The sequence below is a fragment of the Procambarus clarkii genome, chromosome 7 (genome assembly GCF_040958095.1).
Source record: "Procambarus clarkii isolate CNS0578487 chromosome 7, FALCON_Pclarkii_2.0, whole genome shotgun sequence".
Classification (NCBI taxonomy): domain Eukaryota; kingdom Metazoa; phylum Arthropoda; class Malacostraca; order Decapoda; family Cambaridae; genus Procambarus; species Procambarus clarkii.
In genome coordinates, this window is record NC_091156.1 from 31,957,519 (window position 1) to 31,971,936 (window position 14,418).

Consider the following 14,418-nt stretch of genomic DNA (forward strand, 5'->3'; position numbering starts at 1 on the left):
CAGATACAAAGCCAATCGTAGAAGTCGTTGATTGTTGAATTGGGCTTGCTGCAGGAAGCGTAGGGAATTGTGGTCCGAGTAGATGGTGGTAGACCGAGCACTTTGTAGGTACGATTCAAAGTGCTGTAAGTTCAGGAAAATGGAGAGAAGTTCCTTGTCGATAGTGCTGTAGTTCTTCTGGTGAGGTTTTAACTTGTAGCTATAGTAGCCAACAGGTAGAACCTCCTCGCCTCGTAGTTGCATCAGGACGCCCCCAATGCCGGTACCACTGGCGTCGACATAGAGGATGAAAGGCTTCGTGATATCTGGCGAGGCGAGAATAGAATTAGAACAGCATGGATTTAAGTTCTTCAAAAGCAATGGTCTGCTTAATGGTCCAATGATACCGTTGCTTGGGGCTGGTTAAAGTGATCAATGGTGTCGCCAACGTACTAAAATTCTTCACAAACCTACGGTAGGAGGAGGCAAGACCAAGGAGGCGCAGGAGCTGCTTCCTGGTAGTAGGCTGTGGGTAATGCTGGATGGCTTGAGTGTGTATGTTTAACGGAGCTAGGCTGCCACTCCCTATCTCATGACCTAGATAACGCACTTTACCTTTAGCAAAGGTGGACTTGCCCAAGTTGATGGCGAGGCCGGCTGTCAGGAGCTTGGCAAACAATTGTTGCAGATGTTCGCTCCAGGTGTTGGTTGCCACAACGATATCATCCAAGTAGGCGTAGGTGTTATCTAAGCCATGGATGACGTGGTTGACAGCTCGCTGGAAGGTGGCCGGGGCATCTCATAGTCCAAATGGAAGGCGTTCATATCTGTAAAGGCCAAAGGGAGTGGTGAAGGCAGATATTTCCTTAGCTCGTTCTGTCAAACACACTTGGTAGTATCCCTTGAGTAAATCTAGTTTCGATAGATACCGAGTATTACCAATGGCGTCAAGGATGTCATCTATTCTAACTAATGGGTAAGCATCCTTGATAGTCACAAGATTCAATTTTCGGTACACAACCTCACTTTACCGTGCGGTTTCGGCACCAAGATGCAGGGTGAGGCCCAAGGGGACTCACAAGGGGTGGCCAGCCCATGATCCAGGAGGTACTGTACCTCAGCACGCATGACTTCCTTTTTTCTCGGGCTGATTCTGTAGAAAGGTTGACGAATCAGCCGGGTGTCAGGGAGTAGCTGGATGTGCTGAACCACATTACACTCCTGTGGATCATCGCTGAACAACTTCTGATGTTCCTTGAAGATTCTGATGAGAGGAGCACTATTACTGTCCTGCAAATAGGTATGAAGATCATTAAGGATTTCCGAGTTGGAAGGCACTGACTCAGTGTTAGTGCTTTCGGGAGGAGAGGCAGGGAAGGTCTCACTGTGGAGGTATGGACCTTTAAAGGTGGATAATGATACCAACACAGTAGGGGGAGTACCTTGATACTGCTTCAGGAGGTTGACGTGGCACAACTGGGTCTTCCGCTGCCTATCTGGAGTCTCAAGAACGTAGTTGTGGTTGTTTCTGCACTCCTTGATGCGGTAAGGTCCTGAAAACTTTTTTTGCAGTGGAGAACCTGGGATAGGAAAGTATGCCAACACGAAGTCTCCTGGTTTAAATTTCCTTAATTTGCTGCTTTGGTCAAAATGAGTCTTCATCCTCTCCTGAGCTTTCAATAGACTGTCATTAGCAAATTTACGTACTCTCTAGAATGTGTTTTAAGTTTTGAAGAAACGGGCACATTCTGAGGGTCACTGAAGGTGGCATTACGTAGAGAGTCTTTAAAAGCCTTGAGGGGAGTACGGCACTTACGTCCGTAGAGCATCTCATAAGGAGATACTCTTAGAGACTCATTGGGGAGACTTCTGATAATGCACATAATGAGATCAAGTTGTTTATCCCAGTCCTTCAAGGTTTCATTGCAAAATTTCTTTAGGAGTGCTTTAATAGTCTGATGACTACGTTCAAGAGAACCCTGTGAAGCAGGATGATAGGGGCTGGACAGTACCTGTGTGATGTTGATCTCTTCCAGTGTCTTCTTGAAGAGATCACTGGTGAAGTTGGTGCCACAGTCACTTTGAACCTCTTGGAAATCCATACTGGGTGAAGATCTTCAATAGTTGATTCACCACAGTAGCAGCCGTAATGTTCTTTACTGGAACTGCTATGGGGAATCTGGTGGTAGGACACAGGATAGTTAATATATAGGCATTGCCAGAACTGGTCCGGGGTAAGGGACCAACACAGTCTATGACGAGTCTGTGGAAAGGTTCTGCAGGCACCTGGATAGGATTTAATGGAGCCTGGGGAATAGAGATGTTAGGTTTGCCTGCCATCTGATATGTATCACACTGTTGCACGTAACCTTTGACGTCTTTAACCATAACTGGCCAGTAGTAGTCTTGTCTGATTCCGTGGTAGGTTTTGTTAAAACCATAGTGAGAAAGTGCTCCGTGGGCCAGGTGTAGAATATCGGGCCGTAGGCTGGTGGGAACCACTAGTTGTTCGACATTTGCCCAATCGTCATCCTCCTTCATCTTACTGGGTCTGTATCTGCGGTAGAGCAACTGATTTTCTAGGAAGAACCCAGGGATACTGTCAGGTAGAGTCTCAGCCTGGAAGAATAATGGTATTAATGATAGATCTTCCCTCTGTAACTTACGGAACTCCAAACTAGTAAGATTCGGTGGTAGATTCTGAGGGTCTTTAGGGACAGCAGTTGCAGTAGAGTCAGCTGGTTGTGGGCGTGCAGCTTGTGCACGGGTGGTCACCAAAACCGGAGAAGACACTTCATCACTTTCTTGGACCTCTGCTGAAACATACTTAAATATGGGATTGTCCACAACAGAGTTACACACCTGGGGTTTGTCCATGATGATCAGGTTGGACGGTTGCAGATCTTCTGCCAAGTCGTTGCCCAGGAGAAGTTGCACTCCAGACATGGGAAAAGGCATTTCCCTGATGGCGACTTGGACTTCACCGGTCACAAAGGACAATCCAGGTGAACTCTGGCGAGTGGATACGGAGTGGTAGCAGTGAGGTCAGTGATAAGGACGGTTTCCCTGGTATAGGTGATGTTAGGCACAGCTGATTTCAATATTATTGACTGAAGAGCCGCTGTGTCCCTCAAGATCTTCAATTTGAAACGTCCCTCCGAATCTACACCGTTGGTAGAGACAGTTCCAGGATACAGGTGTTTGCTGAAGAGAGAAAGATCATTAACAGTAACACCAACATTCATTACAGGCTTACCGGACTTAGGAGGAGTTGGTTTGGGTTTAGGAGTTTCATTGCCCTTGTATTGAGCTTTCCCACATCTATCTATGGTATGTCCATAGAGTTTGCAATACTTACAATACAATTGAGAGCTCGCTTGATCGGCACTCACTTTATCGTAACTATACCAAGACTTCTTACTGGAAGGTGGTTCTGGTGTAAGCCGGTGGATGAGGCTGTAGGTGTCAGCTGACTTCGCACATCTGATGTAGTCGGTTTCTTTTTTGTCTGCTAAATATAAACGGACGGAAGAGGGAACACGTCTCAAGAATTCCTCAACTAGCATGAGGTTGACGAGTTCTGAAAATGTAGAGACATGTGCTGCTTCCAGGCATTTCATGAAATATCTTTTCTTTGTATTGGCAAATTCTAGAAAGGTGGTGGTATTTGCCTCTAGATAGTCACGGAATTTTCGTCTGTAGCTTTCGGTGGAGAGAAGGTAGGCGTCCAAAACTGCTTGCTTCAGGGTCTGGTAGTGATTCTCAGATGCTAAGGTACTGAGAGTAACTGCAGCTCTACCTGTAAGATGCACTCTGAGAAGGGTAGTCCATTGATCTGCAGGCCAGCTAAGTTTTTTTAGCTAGGTCTCAAAAGTGGTGAAAAAGTCATCAATCTCTGTCTCAACGAATGGTGGCATTAACTTACTTGCATGGGAGACATTGAAACTTACGGGGAAGATTAACGGTAGCTTGTTGGCGCTGAGTGTGGTGTGTAGTTTCCAACGCGAGTTCTTGTTGACGACATGCTATAGCCATATCGGCTTGCTTCTTATCATGCTCGCGTTGCATCTCCAGGTGGCGTTGTTTTGCTTCAAGGTGTACTCGCTCACGCTCACGGAGTAGTGTAGTCTCACGTTCCTGTTCTTCTTTCCTCAGGGCAGCCTCTCGTTCTTTGAGGGCCATCTCGCGTTCTTGTTGTCCTTTCTTTATGGCAGCCTCTTTTTCCCTTATATGGAGAGCTTCTTTCGCCATGGCCGCCTCGTTCCTGTTCTTTCCTTAGGTCTGTTTTTTCTTTCCTCATTTGTACAGCTTTTTGTTGCTCCCGCTCGATCTTTGCAAGCTCGAGCTTGAGTTTCATAGTTGTCAGATCATGTCTATCTGCAATAGAAATTTTTTCGTGAGTTTCAGAGTCAATCTTCCCTTCATCTAAGAGGCGATTCAATATTAAATTGTGCAATTCATTTTTGTTGGCTCCATGGGGAACATCTAGTTGATACTCGTGTGCAAGAGTTTGTAATTCGGTCCTCTTGGCACGACTTAAGTTCCCTATTTCACCTGCTGGATCGTTACGAAAAGCTTAGAGACGAAACATGGTGAAAAAAAGCAAATAAATGTACAACGAATACTCTCGATATGGTAAGTGTCAGTAACAGGATTACGTGGCAACTGGTAACTATCCTGTGGAATTTTAATAGTTAATAATTAATGTTAATTTTAGTAGGGTAAATGATTAGTCAATCAAAGCGCAGGAAATCTTGTACCCGGTACTCAATGTAAGAGGAATAAGGGCAAGAAAATCCTACTAAATAAATGAAACTGAGTTTCTAAAACAAATGAAACATCTAATTGTTAAAAAAGTGAATAAGGTAGTCCAAGAATGTAGGCATACCTTACCGTCTCTATAAGACAGAAGCAAGGGTTTTCCCACTAAATGAAATATGATACTTACAGAATTAGCGAACTTAGTGCTCTGAAAAAAAGAAAGCTAATTCCCTACCTAAGTAAATATCATCATCTCTGACCGATGTGTAGGGGTGCGAGTGTCAACTGGTGACGATAACTGCTGCTGAGGTCCCAACTCAGCAATGCAGTCCATGCTAGAGGAACTATGGCTCTTTTCCTCCTTCGGGCGGATTGCAGATGATAGGGTGCTTTGACCCGAAGACAAACCAAAGTACCAGGGTACCAAAATGATGATCTGTCTGAGATTGAGAAATATCCTAAGGACAAAAGGTGGACAACACGAGTAATAACACGGAGGGAGGGATGACCAATTAAGAGAATGACTGAGGCCTCCAGTCACCACGTAATCCAAAGTTATCCATCACTCACAATATGCTACTCTCGGAATGCACAATATAAACAGCACCATGTAAATATTAAAAGTTATGAAAATATTAAAAAGCAACTGTATCAAAGCCAAGTACGCTTACCACAAATTGATGTTCTGGTACTAGTACCTGAGTGAAGCTCCTTGGGCAGGCTCCCATAAAAATGTGACGGGAAAGTGTAGATGTTCGGCAGTCCTCCAATGGCAGGTGTCAATGCCTAGTCACAATTACAAAAAAAAAAGATAGACTGCTTGGATGTTTATCTGTGGTAAAGTAAGGGAAGACACGCATAACACATAGTATGAACAACGAAACATTAATTAATATAGAAAACAAATTAAAAAAAAAAGACAATCTCTTGGCTATGTACAGTGCAAACAAAAATGTCAAAAACATAACATAAATGAAGATAGGGATGACGTTTCGCTATAATAATATAAAGACAAAATGAAAAATAATCAGGTGCTGTGAATATAGCACTAGCTGAGAAACATCCACCTGATAGACAGCGTATATCAGTTAGTTGTTCACGGCTTGAGAGCACAAGGATATTCTGACTTCAATGGCTGGTTCAAGCCCAGACATCAACTTGTAGAGGGCGCTGAGGTGCAGAGGTGCAGGTGTGCAGTCGGTGGGTCACCAATCAGAAGCAGGCAAGCTGGGAATGGTAGTTTGCTGGTTGATGACGGAGCCGGCATGGAGGGAGTGTGGAGTTAGGGGGAGTCTTGGGTACGTTTGCCTCCTGGTCAAAACGTTTTGTGCTACTGGTAGACGTATCTTGAAGGTAGCATCTTATTGTTGTATAATATACGTAACTTTATGTAGTGAAGAGCAGGCTCAATCTCTCTTGAAAGAGATTATCGTCACAAAATATATATATATATATATATATATATATATATATATATATATATATATATATATATATATATATATATATATATATATATATATATGAAATGTGTATTGTTTGAGATGACAGGTAAGATAAGATAAGACACACTGTAAGATAAGATAAGATAAGACACAGATAAGACACACTGTAAACTATGTGAACAACAGATAAGACACATATAAGATAGATCCAACGATATATATATATATATATATATATATATATATATATATATATATATATATATATATATATATATATATATATATATAATGAGTTACATATGGGTTACAAAGATGGTTGTCATAGGTTGTCGAGTTCCTCCAGCTCCTCAGATGGCGGGCAGGAACCCTGGATGCAGTGCGCATTTCCCCCTCTGTATCGCCACACTGAGGCGCTGGAAAAGAAAGCTTGCAGCTCTTGGGTCCCTTGTTGTTTCAATGAGCCTAGAACCCAGTTCCTTCAAAAAACTGGTAGCACTTTTACCCCAGGCGCCGAGCGTCTCAGAAGCAATGGGGACAAAATTGTAGTGGTGATCCAGTTCTCTATACTTACGGGATTTGGCTGCTTCCCTGTGGGTGGCAGCGCCACCTGGTTGTGCAACACTGAGGTTAATGTAGGTGTTAGCCAGGGTTGATACGCACGTGTAGTCCCATACCAACTGCTTGCCATTCTTCCAGGGGTTCACTGTGATACCATCCGGGCGACCAATAAGAGCATCAGAGTTACGGGGCGTTAGGTAACGGGGCTCTCTTTCAGCTGGGCATCCAGCTGTGGTGAGGCTCCTCTTGATGATGTCGTTAACTTCACTGTGCCTCGAGTGCCATCCCCCTGTGCTTTGGCAGAGTAGGCCATGGTGACCGTACCTGTCAGCCACCACCTCGCCGCAAATACACCTATATCTGGTGTGGATTGGGGCAGCAAGGCGGAGGGCCACAGCAATTCGGAGGGCGTGTGGTGTGAGACGCGTGCCAGTTGCCGACATTGGGGTTGCTAACAGGAAATCCCCTGCATGTGGTGCTGCTACTGCTGTGAGGCGAGCAATGTCGTGTTGTGTTGTTGCAGCACCCAGGCACTCTGCAGCAACTTGGTCTACAATGGGACCATCCCAGCTGGATTGCTTGTGGGATTTTGGGGATGGTGGTTGAGGTGATTGGCCTGCACGAGAGGCCCACTCTGTGGCACAGCGTGTAAAATTGGGATCATGTACACCTGCCAGCTGATGTAAGTGGGCAGGTAGAATTTCCTTCACAAGGTCGTCGGATGCTGATAAGGAGGACAGGAAGGCTGGAACAGCGATTTGCGTTGCTGTTCGAACTCCGAGGCCCCCAAGTCTTACGGGAAGAGAGGCTTGTTTCCACTGTAGGTCATCGAGAGAGAGGTTAAGGGCTTTTTCTAGCATTGATTTCAGTAACCGGTCATACTCACTTAGTTTTTGGCTACTGAAAGATGGTGAACACCTCAGAAAGTAGGTTAACCTGGGGAGGGACAGACATCTGGTGATGAGGTAGAGTGCATCATGAGCATCAATATCCTCAATCCTCCCATCCATCCTCTTAAGGTCGGCGATTTTCTTATCAAGGACCTCATCGATGGCTTTCAACCCCAGGGGAGCTCCTAGGAGTGTGCTGTCTTCAGGTTTAGTTTTATGGATATTTGGCAGAAGACCCTCTATTCTCTCTACGATGCCCTGGTTGGAACATATTATTTCACATTTAGAAGGGTTCAGGGTGAGGCCTAAAACTGCACCTTGCTCCTGGATTTTTCTGATGTCCTCCAGGAGGGAGTCTTGGGAACCAGCTAGGGTACCATCATCCAAGAACCAGATGTTAAGCTCACTGGACAGGACCTCTGTGACTTGTTTGATGACTAAGCAGAAAAGGAGAGGAGCGAGGGGGTCACCCTGTTGGACGCCTTCTCGCGAGTCAATTTCATGTTCGCCAAAAAGTAGCTTAAGATCCATACTGTAGCATGAATGTACAAAAGGGTAGAGGGAAGGGAAATGAATATGAACCGCACGGAGTACAGCATCCCTCCGCACCAAATTGAAGGCATTTTTGAAATCTAGCTTGATAAGGGCCTTTTCGTCTGTGATGTTGGCGATGAAGGCTCGAGCTGCATGGGCTGCCGCCTCACACCCTTGTGGAATGCCAAACCCGAGCTGTTTTGGCTTCAGCATGTTGGCCGCTGCATCACTAACTGTTCTTGCAGCTGCCTTTGCGACGAGACGCCGGAGAGAATTGCCCACAGCTATTGGCCTGATCCCTCCATCCTTTTTCTTTAGAGCACAGAGAGATGCTCCAAAAAAGATAGGTCTTATGGACGCTGGTATGTTGCCAGCTAGACATGTGTTGGTGAATCTAGTTAGTTCCACCAAGAGGTTCTTTGCAATGTCACCCAGTGCAGGGTTGAGCATTTGCTTGAGGTGGTTGGGTTTTAGTCCTGTGAACCCACCTGCTGATCCTGTAGGGAAGGACATGGCTGCTTTATGGACCACAGATTCAGCCACCCAGAGAGGTTCTGCTCCGGTAGCCCCCACTTGTACAATGTCGTCCTCACGCGGAGCCCTGGGTGGGTGTTTCTCCCTTAGGGCTTGAGCTGTTGCGGCATCTCTGTCGGCAATTGAGTCCTCACTGGTGATGACTCGTATTGCGCCAATAGTGTTTCCTTCTTCTATTTTCTTGGTGACTGATGTTCTGATTTTTGATGTCTCGGATATGCCACTGTTGCTCTTCCTGCCGTGGGTGTTTCTCGCGTGAGTGGGAAGGCGCACCTGGTTGTCCTCCCTGGGAAAATCATTTATAGCTTTGATGACTGAGGCAGCTAAGGTTTTGTCTCTCCTTGCAGGGGTGGCTAGACATATGTTGCCAAACATTAGGAGGTTGTGCCATGCTTGGGTCGTTCCAGGAGAGTCGTTGACCTTTCTCAGGAGGGCAGATAATTTGGCTGCTGCATGGGGGCGGGCTGCTTTAGGGATGTGTTGCAAGGTTCTGGCCGATGTTGCTTTGATAGCTTCTAATAAATTTTCTGTGGGAATGAAGGTCTGGGAGGTGTTTTGCCTTACGGGCGGTGTGGGCTGTTGATTGGTGTTCTCCCTGGGAGGGCGCCCAGAACCCAAACACCTGGCTCCGTTGTGGTAATGAATGCGCACATTATCGTCACTCAACCGGATATAGCATACCCGGTCACACGTCTGACATCTACCTTGTCTACCCCTGTTTGATGGCTCATCTTGGCTTGAAGAAGCCTGGCTATCTGTTGGGAGCTGCGACATGGGCGGGCGCTGGGCTGGCGCTGGGCGAGCGCTGGGCGGGAAGGTGGACGGCGGGTGGAGACTGGAGGGTGGGCGGCGGTTGGAGGCTGGGGGGGGTGATCAGCTGGCCGTGGCACTTACTACTCAGGTGAGTGGTAATACATATACCACCTCTATGCAAAGTGTGGGTATACACCCACTACACAATATGTGGGTATACATTGGGTGGGTGGGTAGCGTAGACACACATGGGAGCCTCCCGGCTTCTATGGGCGGGTGGCAAGGTGGCCTCGTGGGTGGGAAGGCGACGTGGTGGGGTGGGTAGGAGGGGGGAAGAGCAGGTACTTCTCGGGTGCTGGGTGGGGGCGCTGGGTGGGGGCGGGGGTCAGGGCGACACTAACACTGGTATAATTTCCCTGTATATCACTGCACAATAATGAATGAATCACACACTTGTAATCTGACTCACTGCACGTGTGATGTACTCACAATATGATAGATATGTTGCGCCAATTATCGCTGACAACGTAACTTGTTCAGCAAAACTTTCAAAAAAGAAAAACACAAAACACTGTTTGGCACACGCGTAACCCCCACCTCTCTCTCCTGACCACACAACACCCCTCACTCACCCCCCACCTCCCCTCACTATGGGAGGCCTGCAGGGTCCATCCTGGCCCCTCACTACAGCCTCCATGACTCCACACTGCCAACCCACCTGTTTTGATAAGTTTTCACATAGATGGTACACCGTAGGCACTTCCGGCCACTCGCACGTCTGCTTGGTGTATTCACGGTGACTATGGTTGAGTCTTGGTACGGTGAGGCCAAGATGTCTCAGGGTAATGAGACAGGGTATATATATATATATATATATATATATATATATATATATATATATATATATATATATATATATATATATATATATATATGCAACAATGATCACAAAAACACTGATCCAAGTATGCAGAATAACCACATGTGAAAAATAGAAAATGCTTAACGCGTTTTCGGCTAATTCGCCTTCATCAGAGCAAAGTAGAATTTCTACTTTGCTCTGATGAAGGCGAATTAGCCGAAAACGCGTTAAGCATTTTCTATTTTTCACATGTGGTTATTCTGCATATATATATATATATATATATATATATATATATATATATATATATATATATATATATATATATATATATATATATATATATATATATATATATATATATATATATATATATATATGTCGTACCTAGTAGCCAGAATGCACTTCTTGAGCTACTATGCATGGCCCGGTTTGCCTAATAAGCCAAGTTTTCCTGAATTAATATATTTTTTCTAATTTTTTTCTTATGAAATGATAAAGCTACCCATTTCATTATGTATGAGGTCAATTTTTTTTTATTGGAGTTAAAATTAACGTAGATATATGACTGAACCTAACCAACCCTACCTAACCTAACCTAACCTATCTTTATAGGTTAGGTTAGGTTAGGTCGCCGAAAAAGTTAGGTTAGGTTAGGTTAGGTAGGTTAGGTAGTCGAAAAACAATTAATTCATGAAAACTTGGCTTATTAGGCAAATCGGGCCTTGCATAGTAGGTTGAGAAGTGCGCTCTGGCTACTAGGTACGACATATATATATATACATATATATATATATATATATATATATATATATATATATATATATATATATATATATATATATATATATATATATATATATATATATGTCGTACCTAGTAGCCAGAACGCACTTCTCAGCCTACTATGCAAGGCCCGATTTGCCTAATAAGCCAAGTTTTCATGAATTAATGTTTTTTCGACTACCTAACCTACCTAACCTAACCTAACCTAACTTTTTCTGCTACCTAACCGAACCTAACCTATAAAGATACGTTAGGTTAGGTTAGGTAGGGTTGGTTAGGTTCGGTCATATATCTACGTTAATTTTAACTCCATTAAAAAAAATTGACCTCATACATAATGAAATGGGTAGCTTTATCATTTCATAAGAAAAAAATTAGAGAAAATATATAAATTCATGAAAACTTGACTTATTAGGCAAATCGGGCCATGCATAGTAGGCTGAGAAGTGCGTTCAGGCTACTAGGTACGACATATATATATATATATATATATATATATATATATATATATATATATATATATATATATATATATATATATATATATATATATATATATATATATATATATATATATATATATATATATATATATATATATATATATATGACAATGTCAGACCACGGAGGAAAAATGAAACAGGAAATTTCCTTAAGTACTTTCGTATATTAAATACATCTTCAGAAGGTTCGGACCTTCTGAAGATGTATTTAATATACGAAAGTACTTAAGGAAATTTCCTGTTTCATTTTTCCTCCGTGGTCTGACATTGTCACATTCTTAATCACGTGTTTATTTTCGTGATATACACACACATATATATATATATATATATATATATATATATATATATATATATATATATATATATATATATATATATATATATATATATATATATATATATATATATAAATATATATATATATATATATATATATATATATATATATATATATATATATATATATATATATATATATATATATATATTGGTAGCAGTCTTTCCTATAGACATATAATATTAAATATGACTGAAAAAGTAAGATTAATAATTCTAACATGATTTTTGTCTGTTTCTTATATTTCTTTTCACTGTTGATGGTAACTGAAAAACAATTCTCTTAAATTCATGTTTATTTCTAGTCTGATGTGACACTTGAACGCGTTTCGTACAACTTATTACATTTTCAAAGACTTAAGTTTACACACACACAACTATAACTGAACAGAGTTCAAACAGCTTCGATTTTATACCTGCATTTGGGTGAGGTGATATGTAACAACAGTTTTGGAATAGGTGAAAACAAACTTTCAACAGAAGACAGAACACGAAACAATGGGTATAATATTTTGTAAGTTAAAGGGAAGAATGGAAGTAACTGCAAAAGGCCTATTAGCCCATATATCTTGATGCTTCTATATTGGTGCGGAGTCTTGAAGTGGGTAGAATATAGTTGTGCATTCATTGGCTGTTGATTGCTGGTGTCGACTTCTTAATGTGTAGTGCCTCGCAGATATCAAGCCGCCTGCTATTGCTGTATAAATCGATGATTTCCGTGTTTTTTGTTAAGACTTCTCTGCTGATAGTCTGGTTGTGGGAAGAGATTATATGTTCCTTAATGGAGCCCTGTTGCTTATGCATCGTTAATCGCCTGGAAAGAGATGTTGTTGTCCTGCCTATATACTGAATTCTTTGAGGCTTAAAGTCCCCAAGTGAGCATTTGAAGGCATAGACGACATTGGTTTCTTTTAAAGCGTTCTGCTTTGTGTCTGGAGAGTTTCTCATGAGTAGGTTGGCCGTTTTCTTGGTTTAATAGTAGATCGTCAATTGTATCTACTGATTTTTGTCTGTAGGGATAACGTTTCTATTAACAATATCTTTCAGGACCCTTTCCTCCGTTTTATGGGCTGTGGAAAAGAAGTTCCTGTAAAATAGTCAAATAGGGGGTATAGGTGTTGTGTTAGTTGTCTCTTCAGAGGTTGCATGGCGTTTCACCTTCCTTCTTATGATGTCTTCAACGAAACCATTGAAGAAGCCGTTGTTGACTAGGACCTGCCTTACCCTACAGAGTTCTTCGCCGACTTGCTTCCATTCTGAGCTGTCGCTGAAGCACGGTCGACATAAGCGTTAACGACACTCCTCTTGTACCTGTCTGGGCAGTCACTGATTGCATTGAGGCACATTCCTATGTTTGTTTCCTTAGTGTAGACTGCAGTGTGGAAACCTCCGCTCCTTTCCATGACTGTTACATCTAGAAAGGGTAGCTTCCCATCCTTCTCCATCTTGTAAGTGAAACGCAACACAGAATTCCGCTCAAATGTCTCATTCAGCTCCTGCAGATGTCTGACATCAGGAACCTGTGTAAAAATGTTGTCAACATACCTGCAGTATATGGCCGGTTTCAAGTTCATGTCGACTAAGACCTTTTGTTCGATGGTACCCATGTAGAAGTTCGCAAACAGGACACCTAGGGGAGAACCCATGGCGACCCCATCTACTTGCTTATACATGTGCCCATCCGGGCTCAAGAAGGGTGCCTCTTTAGTACAAGCTTGGGGTAGTTTCCTTAGAAACTAAGTAGTAGTTTCTAGGGAAACTACTCCAAGCTTGTACTAAAGAGGCACCAAACTAAGTAGTAGTTTTTAAGGAAACTACTCCAAGCTTGTACTAAAGAGTACAAGCTTGGAGTAGCTTTCTTCTACTATAATCTACTTCTTCTATAATCTCTTCACACAACCAGACTATCACCAGAGATGTCTTAACAAAAAACACGGAAATCATTGATAAATACAGCGATAGCAGGCGGCTTGATATCTGCGAGGCACTACACATTAAGAAGTCGACACCAGCAATCAACAGCCAATTAATACACAACTATATTCTACCCACTTCAAGACTCCGCACCAATATAGAAGCATCAAGAAATATGGGCCAATAGGCCCTTTGCAGTTACTTCCATTTTTCCCTTTAACTTACAAAATATTATACCCATTGTTTCGTGTTCTGTCTTGTGATGAAAGTTTGTTTTCACCTCATCCAAAACTGTTGTAACATATCACCTCACCCAAATGCAGGTATAAGAAATCGAAGCTGTTTAAACTCTGTTCAGTTATAGTTGTGTGTGTGTAAACTAAAGTCTTTGAAAATGTAATAAGTTTTACGAAACGCGCTCAAGTATCGCTTCAGAATAGAAATAAAAATGAATTTTGGAGAATTGATTTTTGTCTTACCTTCAACAGTGAAGAAAAAAAATGTAAGAAACATTGAGAAAATTCGTGTTAGAATTATTACTCTTACTTTTTCGGTCA